We start from the raw sequence: 15,135 nt of genomic DNA on the forward strand, positions 1-15,135 counted from the left end.
CACCAAACTTGGCAAAATTGTAGGGACTGGCAGCCCGATGTGCCTTTGCTATGTCTCAAGATATGTGCTCCAGTGGATTTTGAGTAATTTAGGTTCAAAAAAATATATGTATCTAAAAGCGCGCCCCGGTACGTGCAGCGGGGCGCGCACCTGCGCGCAGCGCGAGTTCACGCGCGGAAAGCTGATTGACTCTCGGGTGTCTGTCAACATTCCAAACAGTCCGGAGCGGCCACCATCTTGTGTCTCGGTAGGATCGAGACACAAGAGGTGGCAAAAACAAAGGGGGAAATTACCTAAAGGGGGCAGAGTAGACTCCCCTGACCCCCTAGGTTTGATGTGGGGGCCATAAAAAAAAATCGATTTGCGCGGGGGGAGCGCCCGGTACGCGCACTGGGGAGCGTACCGGGGAGCGTACCATAGGGTAAAAAGAATGACAGAGTTTTTTAAAAATGTAGCCTTTTTTATAAATTGGAGGTAGTTCTAAAAAGAACTGTTTTTTTTCTTCTTTTTGTTGTTTTATATTTTTTTATTGTTTTTTTGAACATTTTGTACTTTTTTGGCTTTTATGAACAATTTTATATTTTTATGTTATTTTTATGGGGAGAAACAAAAAACAGGGAATTGTAAACGGCTCAACTGGAGCAAAAAAAAATCAGGAAAAAATTAAGTTTTTTGGGGGCAATTGTGGTTGTCACCAGCACGGTTGATGAGTTTTATGCTTTGCTCACCATAGGTAATTGTTTTACGACAAAAAATACAACTGATTTTGTATTGTCCAAACTGGGGTTGTATGTTTGGGACCATCTCCCTTGTCTCTGGACCCGATGGAGTGTGTTGCTTACTTTTGGAGGTGCTGGGTGAAGATTGGGGAGGGTTTCTGGCCAGTTCTCTGACCTCTGCCGCAGCATAGTTGTTAGGGTGCCGGCGTTGCATGTGGCGAATCATGGTGTTATTGCCAAAAGAGTACTTTTTGTTAGGGTTCCCCCTTGAAAGTTCAGTGCCACTGATTAGGCAAGTAACCTTTGGCGCATTTACTTTTTTGGCATCCTTTGGGATTGAAAAAAACTCCCAGATAATGTGCTGCTTTGGCCTATATGGGGTATTATCTTCTGGCAGGAACCTCCTCCTATCCTCCTCCTCCTCCTCCTCCTCTTCTTCATCTCCACCACTGTGGTGTTGTGGTGGTCCTCTTGGTGGTGGTGGCTGAGATGCTCCTGCTGCTGCTGCTACTGAAGCCATTTCTGAGTACAAATTAGTAATAGCTCTGGAAACAGGTCTTCCTCACTCAAAGTACAAAGTGAGAATGAGGAAAAAAGGTGGGGGCTTTCATCATTAGGAAAAAAAACTGTCCTGAACCAATGAAAAGTGTTATTTTCAGGTCACATGACCAGGGCTTTCATCATTTGGAAACCAAAACTGTCCTGAACCAATAAAAAGTGTTATTTTTAGGTCACATGACCCTCCGCGCTTACGCTACGCGCCCCGGGGCGCGCCCCAGGGCGCGCCCAGGTTGCGCATCGCGTAAGCGCATTGGATGGTTACGTAGTGCGATCGTGTGCGCTCGAGTGCTTCCGGGTGTGCTTACGCCATGCATATCACGTGGACGCGGCTACGCAATACGTCACGATGATGTTTTCGTTCGCGGCAATAGCGCTAACCGGACGCTCACCGGTACGCGCCCCGGGGCGCGCCGCAAGACTGCGCTTACCGGTGCGCTCACCGGGACGCGCACCGGGAGCGCTCAAGGGCAAAAAAAAAAAAAACCCATAAACAATATACATAAAAAAAATAGTATTACATAAATATACAATATAGGATTCATTATAAAAAATATTACATTTCATACCTATAGAAATTTGCTATTAAAAAACCTTTGAAAGTCACTGAAAAAAACATAGGTTTGAGGCCCTAAAAATAGTTAGGAATTAGCATTTAAAAAACCTATGAAATTCACTGAAAAAACCATAGGTTTCACACCAGTTATAGTTAGGAAGTAGCATTTAAAAAACCTATGAAATTTACTGAAAAAACCATAGGTTTCACACCAGTTATAGTTAGAAATTAGCATTTAAAAAACCTATTAAAGTCACTGAAAAAACCATAGGTTTCACATCAGTTATACTTAGCTGGAAATTTTACTGACATAAAACCATTGAAATTCCCACGTTATAGTTAGTTGGACTCACTATAACTTGCGCGCCTGCAATGCACTGCTGATAACGTCACATATTACATCACTCATGACATGGTCAGTGACATCACTCATGACATCACTGATGACACCATCCGTGTGACAGACTGACAGACCTCCTTTCATTGTAATGTAACCCTTGAAACACATATTCAAAAATAGAAACTAACATTTTCAAAAAAATGGAGATACCCATACCAGTTACAACAACCAATTCAGTAATTCCACCATCTATATACACTTCCACTCATTCAGCAACAGTTCTATATAGTCACTCATACATATACTCACTCATTATATGTAGTGATACACATATACATCCTGTTACACACCGACAGTCATCCAAAAGTTACTCACACACATACTCACACATGCAAATAAACTATTGAACATCCATTTATTTGCATATACAACTATACACACACTAGCACAGTACTTCTAAGGAAACTTACACATACTTACTCTCTTAAACAATCACTTATAGAAACACATACTTACTTGAACAGGAACTCTTTCAATCTCTCACTCTCACATATACTCACTTATATACATCAATACTCACATATACTAGATTAAAACATATGTAGTTACTCATAAAGACACTAGTGAGGCAGGCATTCACTCACTAACACACACATATACACACTCATTCACCCATACAGTCCTGCACATATGCTGTCTTCAAAACACATACAAACAGTGAGTCAGTCACCAACCCATACAGCCACTTATACACAAAGTGAAACACTGATACATATATTTAAATATTTAAAAATTACTCGCTAATATATGTATTCACTAAGATACAATTAATAAGCCAGTTAACCAATCAATTTTTTTTTTAAAACATCCATTTAGACACTTATTTAAAAATGTATTCTTCCATCGACCTTTACAAATACATTTGTAAAACATATTTATTTTACAGAAAGACACACATTCACTGGATGGTGTAATCAGTAATGTCATGAGTGATGTAATATGTGACGTCATCAGCAGTGCATTGCAGGCGCGCAAGTTATAGTGAGTCCAACTAACTATAACGTGGGAATTTCAATGGTTTTATGTCAAATTTCCAGCTAACTATAACTGGTGTGAAACCTATGTTTTTTTCAGTGAATATATATATATATATATATATATATATATATATATATATATATATATATATATATATATATATATATATATATATATATATATATATATATATATATATATATTTATATATATATCTATGTAGATATATATATATATTTAAACTACTATTATAAAGGAAGAACTTTGAACCTTTGAGGCGGGTAAACTCGGGAACCACAGCGCCAATCCACACACCCGATACATTGTTGTAATCGTCAGGGTGTGCAGATGGACATAGGCTATATAAACGTAATAAATATACGTTATTTAAAAAATGTACCGAAAAAAAAGTAGTCCCTTGGAAGAAGCGCCGGCCGCGACGTGCGTGCCCGACGTGAGGAGCGCAGGGAGGAGCGGCATCCAGGAGCGCGAGGAGGACCGGCGGACATGGCGCGGGGACGAGCGGTGAGGAGCGGCGGGCAGGCGGTGAGGAGCGGTGAGCGGCGGATGAGGTAGATTATTTATTAATTTATTTATTTAGGAGCGGTAAGCGGCAGAAAAATGAAGCAAAAATGAAAATTGTGAGCAAGAGGAAGCAAACGGCAAAAGTGAGCCAAACGGTGCATTACAGGAGGAAAAAGTTACGTGTGCAGGTTACAAAAGCGTACATCGTGAGCAAGAGGAAGCAAACAGAGCATTACAAAAGTGAGCCAAACGGTGCATTACAGTTACGTGTGCAGTTTACAAAAGCGTAGAAAGTAAACATAGAGGTATAGGAGGAAAAAGTTACGTTTGCAGGTAGCAAGAAAAATCAAACGGAGCTTTAAAAAGTGAGCCAAACGGTGCATTACAGGATGCAAAGTTGCGTGTGCAGGTTACAAAAGAGTAGAAAGTAAACATAGAGGTATAGGAGGAAAAAGTGACGTGTGCAGGTAGCAAGAGGAAGCAAACGGAGCATGAAAAAAGTGAGCCAAACGGTCCATTACAAGAGGAAAAAGTTGCGTGTGCAGGTTACAAAAGCATAGAAAGTAAACATAGAGGTATAGGAGGAAAAAGTGACGTGTGCAGGTAGCAAGAGGAAGCAAACGGAGCATTAAAAAAGTGAGCCAAACGGGGCATTACAAGAGGAAAAAGTTGCGTGTGCCGGTTACAAAAGCGTCAAAAGTAAACATAGAGGTTTAGGACGAAAAAGTTACGTGTGCAGGTTACAAAAGCGTACAAAGTAAACATAGAGGTATAATACTGCAATATATGGAGGAAGGCTCCGGGGGACCCACGGACAACCTCGGGCGGGCGGGGGCCCTGAAGCCTAATTGCTCCCGGACAACGTCGGGATGGGCTGCTAGTATATATATATATACTCCGGTGCTTCGGTCCACCACAAGGAGAAACACGGACTCCAAAATAACTTTTCTCACTGCTGGCAACAGTGACTTTTATTAAACCAGGTGCGCAATAAGTCAGACAGGATGACGCGTTTCGGCTAACGCTGTAGCCTTGCTCACATACCTGGGCTGCTCAAACAAATGCATTTAAATACACAAGTGTAAAGTGATCACGTGCCTTTGGGACTACACACACCATAAAGAGTGAAAACATACTGCATGTAATAAAACTACAAAAAAACGTTATTTTTGTCTTTCGGTTCAAATACCTTAAACAATCGGTGTTACTCATTACGCATTAGTCAATGTTATTCGCAGAGCATGATAGTTTTCTTTGCAAAATAAATTCAATGTACAAATACATATTCAGGCTGTCAGGGTGAATGAAAACAATAATATCTTAGTGGTATAATGGTGCAACAAAATTAGAATTCTTAATCTCGGTGCGAGTTTGCCCTCGTACCCGGAACATAAAGCATTTCTATGCATAAATGCAGATATATTTGAAATGCCTCCAAACATTCCATTGTGTGCTTATAACCATGTACCAGACGGGTTTGGGTCCCCATTCCTAGTGCTGCGGACCACCTAATACCCCCAGCTCAATTGCAGTTAAATTACCACTACTCTGCTTGTAGTCTAAAACCATCAAAGGTTACAGCAGTATAGAACAATAATTGAGTGTAATGTGAGGATTTAGTGCAAAGTGTGTGGTTTGAATTTTTTTTAAGTGTGTGTGTTGCACATTGTGCTGTACATAGAGAGAAGGAACGACCAGAATCTTTGATCATAGAGTGTAGTACATCTTATTCACTTGTAGACTCTTGTTACCTTTGGAAGTGTTACTTCCTATTCTTCAAATTGGTACTAATGTCATGAAGTGAATGTAGATAAATTTGGCATAAGGAAAGAAACCAGAAAGGTGAAAAAAATGAAAGGAAAAGTTCGCTCGAGACAAATGTAGAACTCATTGATGTGGCTGACGGTTCAACCTTTTCTACATTTTGGACATGATTGATCAAACTGTATGAGGATACAAAACTGACTAACTTATTCTGCTAACATATTGAAACATACCTTAGACTACAAAGAACACTCTAAAGGTAATGATGTATGTCTTCACACATATTTAATCCCTTCGGGTTCTTAGTGTAAAGCTTGAGTATGTATTTTGTTTCTAGTTGCCGCAATTTTCTCTAGCGGTCGCCACCTTGTTTACTGAGAGGGACACTATCAATGACATAATATTTGAGCATATTAAGGTTACTTGAATGCTCTTCATTGATGTGGCGGGCTACTGGGTATGTACTGTCTGAATTTACAGTTGCCCGAAGGTGCTGTAAAATTCGTTGGTGGACTGGCAGCTTAGTGCTACCCACGTAGCGTAATCCACAGACATATTGAAGCACATATACCGCGTGATCTGTGCGGCATGTGCAGTGCCCTTTTAGTTTGATTGGGACATCTGAGAAGTCTTGGTGTTTATACCGAACTTACGGGCACGGCATGTGCTACATTTATGAAAGCCCAAGCTCGCTGTCAGCCACCCCTTATGAACATCTAATTCTGGGCTTGCTCTCACCAGGTCATTCCTCATGGAACGTTCTTTTCTGTACGTGTAGTTGGGTTTAGTGGGCAGTGCTTGGGCCAGTACAGTGTCTGTTAGTACAATTGGCCATTGGGCATTAATGATGCCCTTTATGACACTTGCCTGCCTGTTATATGTCGATATGAACCTAAACTGTACTATCGTGCTGGATCCATCGGTGTGGTACCGCCTATCGCCAATTTGTGCCTCTACCTCCATTGTCCCTTTTGCCAGGGATGTTTCTAACAGTTCTTTCCTGTCCCTGGAGTTGGCTTTAGCTAACGCAGAATCAAGGACTTTGGCTTCATAGCCACGTTGTAAAAGTCTGCTTCTGGCTGCTTGTTGTGCTACTGACATGGCTATAGGTGTACTGCAGGCTCTCCGTATTCTTAGAAACTCACCACATGGTAAGCTGGTGATGGTGTGCTGTGGGTGAAAACTCGAAGCATGCAGCAAGGAGTTTCCTGCGGTAGGTTTACGAAACAACTGTGTTTCAATTTTTTTTTCCTCAATACTAACAGTAACGTCCAAGAAATTGACCTTATGCTGATCTATGTGTGCTGTGAACTGCAAATTAAGATTATTGTGTTATGGCCTAAAAAACAGTATATAACTGAAGCTGAAAAACAACTAGGCAATGAGCAATGTTATCAGAAAGCCACTTCCAAAGAATATGAGAACCCTAGAATAACCGCTAGAATAACCTTGCAAAAAATGTTAGCCCAATGGAGAAGGGAAGGCTTGCTCTCCAATGAGAAGAGTAAATTTCTATTCAAAGAACATCCGGTCCTACCTGTTTTGTATCTTATTCCTAAGATACACAAGCAGGTGGTACCTGTACCTGGCAGGCCTATCATATCCGCCATAAATAGCTCTAGCAAAAATATTGGTCATTACATCGACCATTTCTTACAGGATTTGGTAAAAACACTCCCAAGTTTTGTAAAAGACCCTGGTGATTTTCTCACAAAAATTAAAAATGTTGAGTGGTCCAATGAATTATGTCTAATGACTCTAGACATAGAATCCTTGTATACCAGCATTAACCATACACAAGGATTAGCTGCGGTTAGACACTTTTTAGCCACCAGACCCATTGAGCTGTATGCGCACAACAAAATGATTGTGGAATTAATTGATTGGTGTTTACACAACAATTTTTTCCTGTTCAACAACATCTTGTACAAACAGAAGAGAGGGGTCGCCATGGGGGCCTGTTTCTCCCCCAGCTACGCGTGTTTACACGTGGGCTGGTGGGAGGAGCAGGTCCTTAGGCACCAATATAGGGAGGTCTTTGATCGACATATGGTGTTGTATCTCCGATACATCGACGACGTTTTCATAATCTGGCGCGGTGACACAGCATCCGCACAGTGTTTCGTCGATAATATCAATAATAACAACCTTAACCTGACTTTCACTTCTCATATACACACCACCCAAATAGAATTTCTGGATGTCAAGCTCAGAATTGTTAACAACACACTACAAAGTACTTTACACAGGAAAAACACGGCTGGCAATATTACACTGCACGCCAACAGTTCACATCCCAAGCACCTCATCATACCTTACGGAGAGGTCCTTAGACTTAAGCGTATTTGTAGTGATGAGGATGACTTCCGAAACTGTGTTGAAAACATGCGCACCAGGCTAAAGGTGAGAGGTTACAGCAGCAAAATCATCAATGCAGCTATTAACAAAGCAGAAGAACGTCCTAGAAGCAGCTTATTCAAAGATGGGTCCATTCAATCTACATCTGAAAATACCAACTCAGACAATCCCAGACTAATTCTGACCTATTCACGTCAGGAAAGGAAAATCAGAACCATTGTTCACAAACATTGGCCGATTATCCTCACTGACAATGTTCTGGGTGAAAGATTATCCATTCCCCCCGCTGTGACTTTCAGAAAGGGAAGATCCATGGGCAATGACCTGGACAAAAATTCTCCAGAGACTAGAAAACCGACAATATGGTTACAGCCAGCAAAGGGTTTCAAAAAATGTACCACATGTCGGGCCTGGAAATTCAGCTGTAACAAGTCGACATACGAGACCCCTTTCAACACTTCCCCTATATCCATCAAGGGGAATTTTAATTGTAAAACGGACTTTGCTGTCTACATCCTGACATGCACCTGTGGTTTAAATTATGTGGGAAGCACAAAGCTACAGGTGCATGTCAGGATCTTACAACACTTGAGAGCCATCCTCCATAATGACGCTGCTTATCCCGTGGCCAGGCATTTTGCCAAGTGCCATATAAGAGACATTAATTGTCTTTCTTATTTTGTTATTGCCGCTGTTCCAAAATCCAAACGCGGCGGCAATAGGGAGAAGAAGTTAAGACAGCTGGAGACCAAGTTTATACTTGAATTAGACAGCAAATGGCTGAGGGGTCTTAACAACTCGGAGGACATGTACACATATCTGTCGAAAAATTGTGTAAAAACTTTGTAAATAGTGGGTTTATATGTCTGTATTTGCACAGTATATTATAGTAGCGAATTTGCACTTTGCTTTCAGCCCAGGTGTATATTTACACATTCTTTCTACTATGCTCACTCTCATGACTCTCCTCTGTCCTGAAAATAGCCTATATTGACTTTTACAACAAGACATATATTTCATGGCTTTTTCCATATGTCCTATGGACACTGGTAAATATTGACTTTAATAATGAGTTATATGATAATATACGTTTATGTGTATATAGTAATGTATAGCTATGAATCTTTAACATTGGCTAATATGTCTTTGTATTCCATCTGCTTCCAGTCTCTGGAGTTGGCATCTGTCCCCGAGTGCTGGAAGCTAGCAGTATTTGAATTTGAATTTGAATTTGAATTTAAAAACATTTATATAGCGCTCTACTACCAAGCGGTTTCTTGGCGCTTTAGGATTGCGAGGGGGATGGCAGGAGCGGAGGGGATCAGACCTTGTAGGCTTGGGAAAAGAGCAGAGTTTTAAGACCCTTCCGGAACTCTATGTAGGAGGAAGTCAGTCGAAGTTCAGTCGGGAGGGAGTTCCAGAACGCAGGAGCGAGAACTGCAAATTTTGTTCCTCCGGCCTTTTTCTTACGGAAACGGGGGATGGTTAGCAGGGCCTGATGGGAGGAGCGGAGCTCTCTGCCAGGTGAGTAGGGTTTGATGGCGGAGCAGATGAACTCCGGGGCGGTGCCCATTTTGGCCTGGAAGGTGGTACAGCCGAGTTTGAACAGGGCACGCTCTTTCACCGGCAGCCAGTGCAGTGCCTGCATTAGGGGGGTAACCCGATGGAATTTAGGCAGGCCGTGGATCAGGCGGGCAGCCTGGTTCTGCACTAGCTGCAATCGGCGAATGGCGTAGGCTGGGGCGCCATTGTAGATGATATTACCATAATCAAGGCGCAAGAGCACCATGGCCATCACTATGATTTTTAACGCAGGCAGAGAGAAGAAGCGAGAGATCTTCCTAATAGCTCTAAGGGAGAAAAAACAGGAAGAAACAACTGAGGAAACCTGTGAGTGAACGGAAAGTGAAGAATTGAGGAGAATGCCAAGGGTTTTGACCTTGGGAACAGGAAGCGGAGGGACACCAAGTGAGGAAGGCCAGTGGGAAGGGGACCAGGGGCTGCAACCACCTCCAGTCAAGACTAACTCCGTCTTGTCTGGATTGAGTTTGAGGTGGTTGCAGTTCATCCAGTCCTGGATGAACAACATGACGGACTGGACGTTCTGAGAGGAGGAAGGGGAATGGGAAAGGTTGAAAATTAGCTGGAGGTCATCGGCGTAGTTAAACACTGTGACCTCGAGCTGCTGTAACATAAAAATTAGAGGGTAGATGTACAAATTAAACAAAAGAGGGGAAAGTGAGGAACCTTGGGGGACTCCACAAGCAACCCTGCGAGGAGCAGCGGTGAAACCAGCTAGGTGAACCGCCTGAGCCCTGTCGCTCAGGAAGGACTCAAGCCAGGCGAGGGCCAGGCCCTCGATGCCCGCCACCTTGACACGGGTGAGAAGAGTGGAATGGTCCACCGTGTCAAAAGCGGCGGACAGATCTAAAAGGATGAGGGCCTGCTGACAGTTAGTGTCGATGCCCTCGCGTAGGCTGTCCATCACTGAGGTCACCACCCTCTCGGTGGAGTGGAGGGGGCGGAAGCCCGCCTGCCTGGTGGAGAGGCAGTGGTTGGCTTCCACATAGGCGCTCAGGGTGCTGGTCACGTGGGCTTCTAGAACTTTACCCAAGTAAGGCAGGAGGGAAATGGGACGATAGTTGGAAGGAGAAGCGGGATCTGCACCAGGTTTTTTTAGAATGGGGATGATGGCCGCGGATTTGTGAGCAGTGGGGACCGCTCCGTTGCTGAGCGAGTCGTTCAAAAGTGTGAGGGGGGGTGGGGCAGTTTAGGAAGATTTCTCTTAAGATGTAAGCAGGGGCAAAGTCAAGGGGGGAACCTGACTTTACCTTATGAAGCAGGGGGAAGAGCGTGGCCTTGGTTAAGGGGGGAATGGAAGTGAGTTTAGACGTGATAACGGGCGGGGAAGGGTTGGTAAAAGTGGAGGATGGGAGAGGAATGTTGGCTTTGATCTTTGCGACCTTGTCAACGAAGAAATCGTTGAGTGAGTCGCAAAGCGGTTGGGAGGGGGGAATGGAAGCCACAGCTCTATTGGGCGAAGCAAGTTCGTGAACTGTGGCAAAAATCTCCTTAGTTTGAGATTCCGCTGCCAATATCCTGTTGGAATAGAACAGGGTCTTAGCATCCAGGATACCCTGCTTGTATGTCTTAAGCACGGAGAGGTAGATGGTTTTTTCCAAAGGGCAGTATTCTCTTCTCCATACGCGCTCTGCTCTGCGAGCGGCCAGTTTCATTGCCTTGAGGTTAGGGGTGAACCAACGGTTAGCGGCGTGAGCTCGCTTAACCGTGATCCGCCTCAAGGGGGCGAAGTCTTCGCCAGCACGGGTCAGCCACCCATTGATCATGGCCAACTGATCCGGGGCGGCGAGGCCGGAAAGATCGGGACAGGCGTTGACTAGGGATGAGTGGAAGGAAGGCATGTCTGCCTTACCCCATTTCCTAACCCAGGTGTTCTTGGGGAGGGAAGGTTTAGCCACTGGGGCTAAGGCAAGGGAAAAGGAAATTAAAAAATGGTCTGACCAAGGGCAGGGGGATATAGCAGGGGGGGAGGTGGGGATGTTCAGGGTCCAAACCTGGTCGAGAGAGTGGCCATGCACATGGGTGGGACTGTGAACATGGGTGGTAAAGTTGAGACTGGTCATTAGATCGGTGAACTCCTTAGATTGAGAGCTTTCGGCCGGGTCGTTGGGCCAAAAGTTAAGGTCACCCAGGACCAGTACAGACGAGTTATTAATGACCAGGGTTGCAAGGATGTCCTGAAGGCAAGAAACAAAGGTGGGAGTAGGGTTAGGGGGGCAGTAGATGAGAACAGCGGTTAGGGGAGTGGCATGGGAAGTAGAGCGAATAATCAGGCAGTCAACTTCAGGGATGGGGGGACAGGGGAGAGTCTGGAAGTGAAGGTCGGTATGAGCAATAAGGGCCACTCCACCGCCTCTTCTACCCTCCGGTCGATCTGCTCGAACGATGGAATATGAGGGAGGGAGTGCTGCTAAGACGTTGGGTAGGGAGTCGGTCTTAAGCCATGTCTCTGTTATAAACAGAAGATTAGGATTATGGGTGTCAAGGTAATCATAGAGCTCATACTGATGACTGACTGCAGATCTGGTGTTGAGGAGCGCAGCAGTAATGTTAAAGGTGGGCTTGTGAGGGACGGGATGTGGGGGAAGAGCAGAGGAAGTGGCACGGGACAAATAGGTGAGACTTGATATAGCAGTGGGAACGGTAGAAGGAGGGGTAGAAAAGAGGCTCAAGTGTTGCAACAAGCTGGATGTATATGGGCTGATGGTACCAAGCGGCGTCCAAAGGGACAGGAGGTAAGAGGAAGAGTATGTCAACGAATGGACATAGGGGAGTGCCCCTTGCCCCGGCCTGCCGCGGACGGGCGCAGACGGGCTGGACTCTGGCGTGACTCCGGCGCGCCTTCGGCGCACCCGCTGCGCTCGTCCGCTGCGCTGACACATAGGGGGCGTTTAAATGGAGGAGCAGCGTGGGGGGAGTGGCGTGAGTGGGGTTGGACGAACCAGCCCAACCTAAGATGGCGGCCACTAGCGCTGGGAGCCTAGCGTGGAATTAGCTGCCAGCCAGCCCCGACCGGGCCCCTAGGAAGCAAAGTGGAAGGTTAAAAGTACCTGTGGATTTTCAGTACAGGTGAGTTAGGAAAAATACGATTTTAAAAATAAATGCGCGTCACCATTTAAATCTGCGTGACAGCGCGCTAAAAGCACAGTACACGATCGCAGCCCTCAGCTCCTGCAAGCGAGCCCACTGCCACCGGGCTGCTCGCAATCGCTGGGGAGACGTGAGGCTCACTCCTAAATGGAGGAGCAGCGTGGGGGGAGTGGCGTGAGAGGCGTTGGGCGAACCAGCCCAACCTAAGATGGCGGCCACTAGCGCTGGGAGCCTAACGTGGAATCAGCTGCCAGCCAGCCCCGACCGGGCCCCTAGGAAGCAAAGTGGAAGGTTAAAAGTACCTCTGCTCAAGAAACCAACGCTGGACCCGACCTGTCTTTCCAACTATAGGCCAATTTCCTTGCTCCCTTTTCCTATTAAGATCATGGAAAAATGGGTGACCCGCTCGCTCTCAGGTTTCCTGGAGAACATCGGATGGTTCGATGAGGCACAGTTTGGCTTCCGCCCCGGGCACGGGACGGAGTCTGCGCTGGTAACCGTATTGGACAACCTTCGTTCGCGTGTCGACAGTGGTCGGGCAGCCTTTTTATTGCTGCTCGACATGTCGGCCGCGTTCGATACAGTCTGCCACCGGACCCTTATCAGGAGACTGGAGGAGTGTGGGGTCACAGAGGATGCAAGAGACTGGCTTATATCCTATCTTGGCAGTCGGCAACAGTTGGTCTCGCTCCCTCCATTTCGTTCTGAGCCAAGGAAAGTAGGGCAGGGGGTCCCACAGGGCTCGGCCATCAACCCAATTCTTTTTAATCTGTACCTCCGCACCTTGGTCCAGCTTATAAAATCTTTTGGTGTCTCGGCTTTTAACTACGCCGATGACACCCAGCTGGTCTTTTCACTGGAGGGTAATAATGCGGTTTTGCTGGAGACATTTCATCGCTGCATGGCAGCCACAGCAGACTGGCTACGGGTGCTCTATTGTTCCACAGATCGGATCTCGTGGGCACTTCCAGAGAATTTCTGGCCTGCCACCTTTCCCAAGCCAGTGTCGGCGGCGGAATCTGCTCGCAACTTGGGGGTGATCTTCGGCCCAAATTTACAGCTTGACATGCACGTCAATAAAACCACTTCTACGTGCATGATGCTGTTACGCATGCTGCGTAAAGTTCTGCCCCTTCTCCCCGCCCAAGCTAGGCCGGAAGTAGTTCGCGGTACCATACTAAGTCGTTTAGACTATTGTAATGCGCTACTTCTAGAGGCCCCAAAAAATCTGGTGGGGAAGTTACAACGGGTGCAGAATATGGCCGCCAAGTTGGCTCTCTCACGCCCTAGGTCTAGCTCTTCTACCCTAGCTTTGAGAGAGCTACACTGGCTCCCGGTACATCTGAGAGTGCTGTACAAAGCCGCGTGTTTGGTGTTTAAGGCAGTACATCAACTGGGCCCGATACCTCTGCAGAATATGTTCACCTGGTACTCTGCCCGCGACTTCTCCGCTCCTCTTCGGCGCATCTGCTGGTAGTCCCGAGGATTCAGAGAGTCAGGATGGGTGGCCGCTCATTTAGTGTTGCAGCGGCCAAACTTTGGAACTCCCAGGCACTCTTTTGAGAAGCCACAGGGACTACCTTCCGTTCAGGAAAGCGTTAAAACGCATCTGTTTCCTAAAATTGTTGAGTAAGCGAATAGTGCAACCGCTCAAGTTCAAAGCGCCAGGATGCCCTCTGGGTGACAGGACTGCGCTTTATAAGTACACTAAATAAATAAATAAATATAAATTGCACGTTGGACACTTTATATTTATTACCTTTTGCACTTTTGCACAAGATTTAGCACTTTATGGATGTATTTTGCACTGTTTATGGTCTAGTAGGACTCATACTATTCTTATATTGAATGCATGAATGTAGGGGTAAATTTACTTGTGATATATATCATTTGATCAAAGTAGTACTTGTTTAAGGTTTTGTAGTCTGACCCATAGTATAACAACTCTGGGCATAATATTGTAGATACTTGATACAAGGATTTATCCTGTTATACAAGGTTATATTCGAACAATGAATATTAACTCGCCTTAAATTCCAATCAAAGATCAATGTGTTACAAACTATTAACTCGCATTTAAGCGGTTATTTTTCTATTTTTGTAAATTACCCCGTAAGACAAATATCCACTCAGTAGTCTTTTTTTCATGCTCATCAATCATGTGACTTGCAGTCCACTCAGTGTAGGGGGTGTGCACATTTGATGTAAAAAAAAGTATAAAAAACATGATGGTCGCAATGTTTGCTGAATGTGATCAAGGGCTCTCGAAGCCCGAAACGCGTAGTTGCAGGCTGGTGAAACGCAAATAAACCAACATCTTGCCTGAATCGTTGTGGTGGTCTGAGTTCCTTCCTCGCCGCACGCCAGAAGTGGTGGGAATTGTTTGGTGCATATATATATATATATATATATATATATATATATATATATACATACATACATATATATATATATATATATATATATATATATATATATATATATATATATATATATATATATATATATATATATATATATATATATATATATATATATATATATATATTACAAAACCAAAGTTTTCCCTGCGCGGAAACAGCTCATCACAGCTCGCACAAGGAACA

This window comes from Lissotriton vulgaris, chromosome 7 (assembly GCF_964263255.1).
Source record: "Lissotriton vulgaris chromosome 7, aLisVul1.2, whole genome shotgun sequence".
NCBI classification, from domain to species: domain Eukaryota; kingdom Metazoa; phylum Chordata; class Amphibia; order Caudata; family Salamandridae; genus Lissotriton; species Lissotriton vulgaris.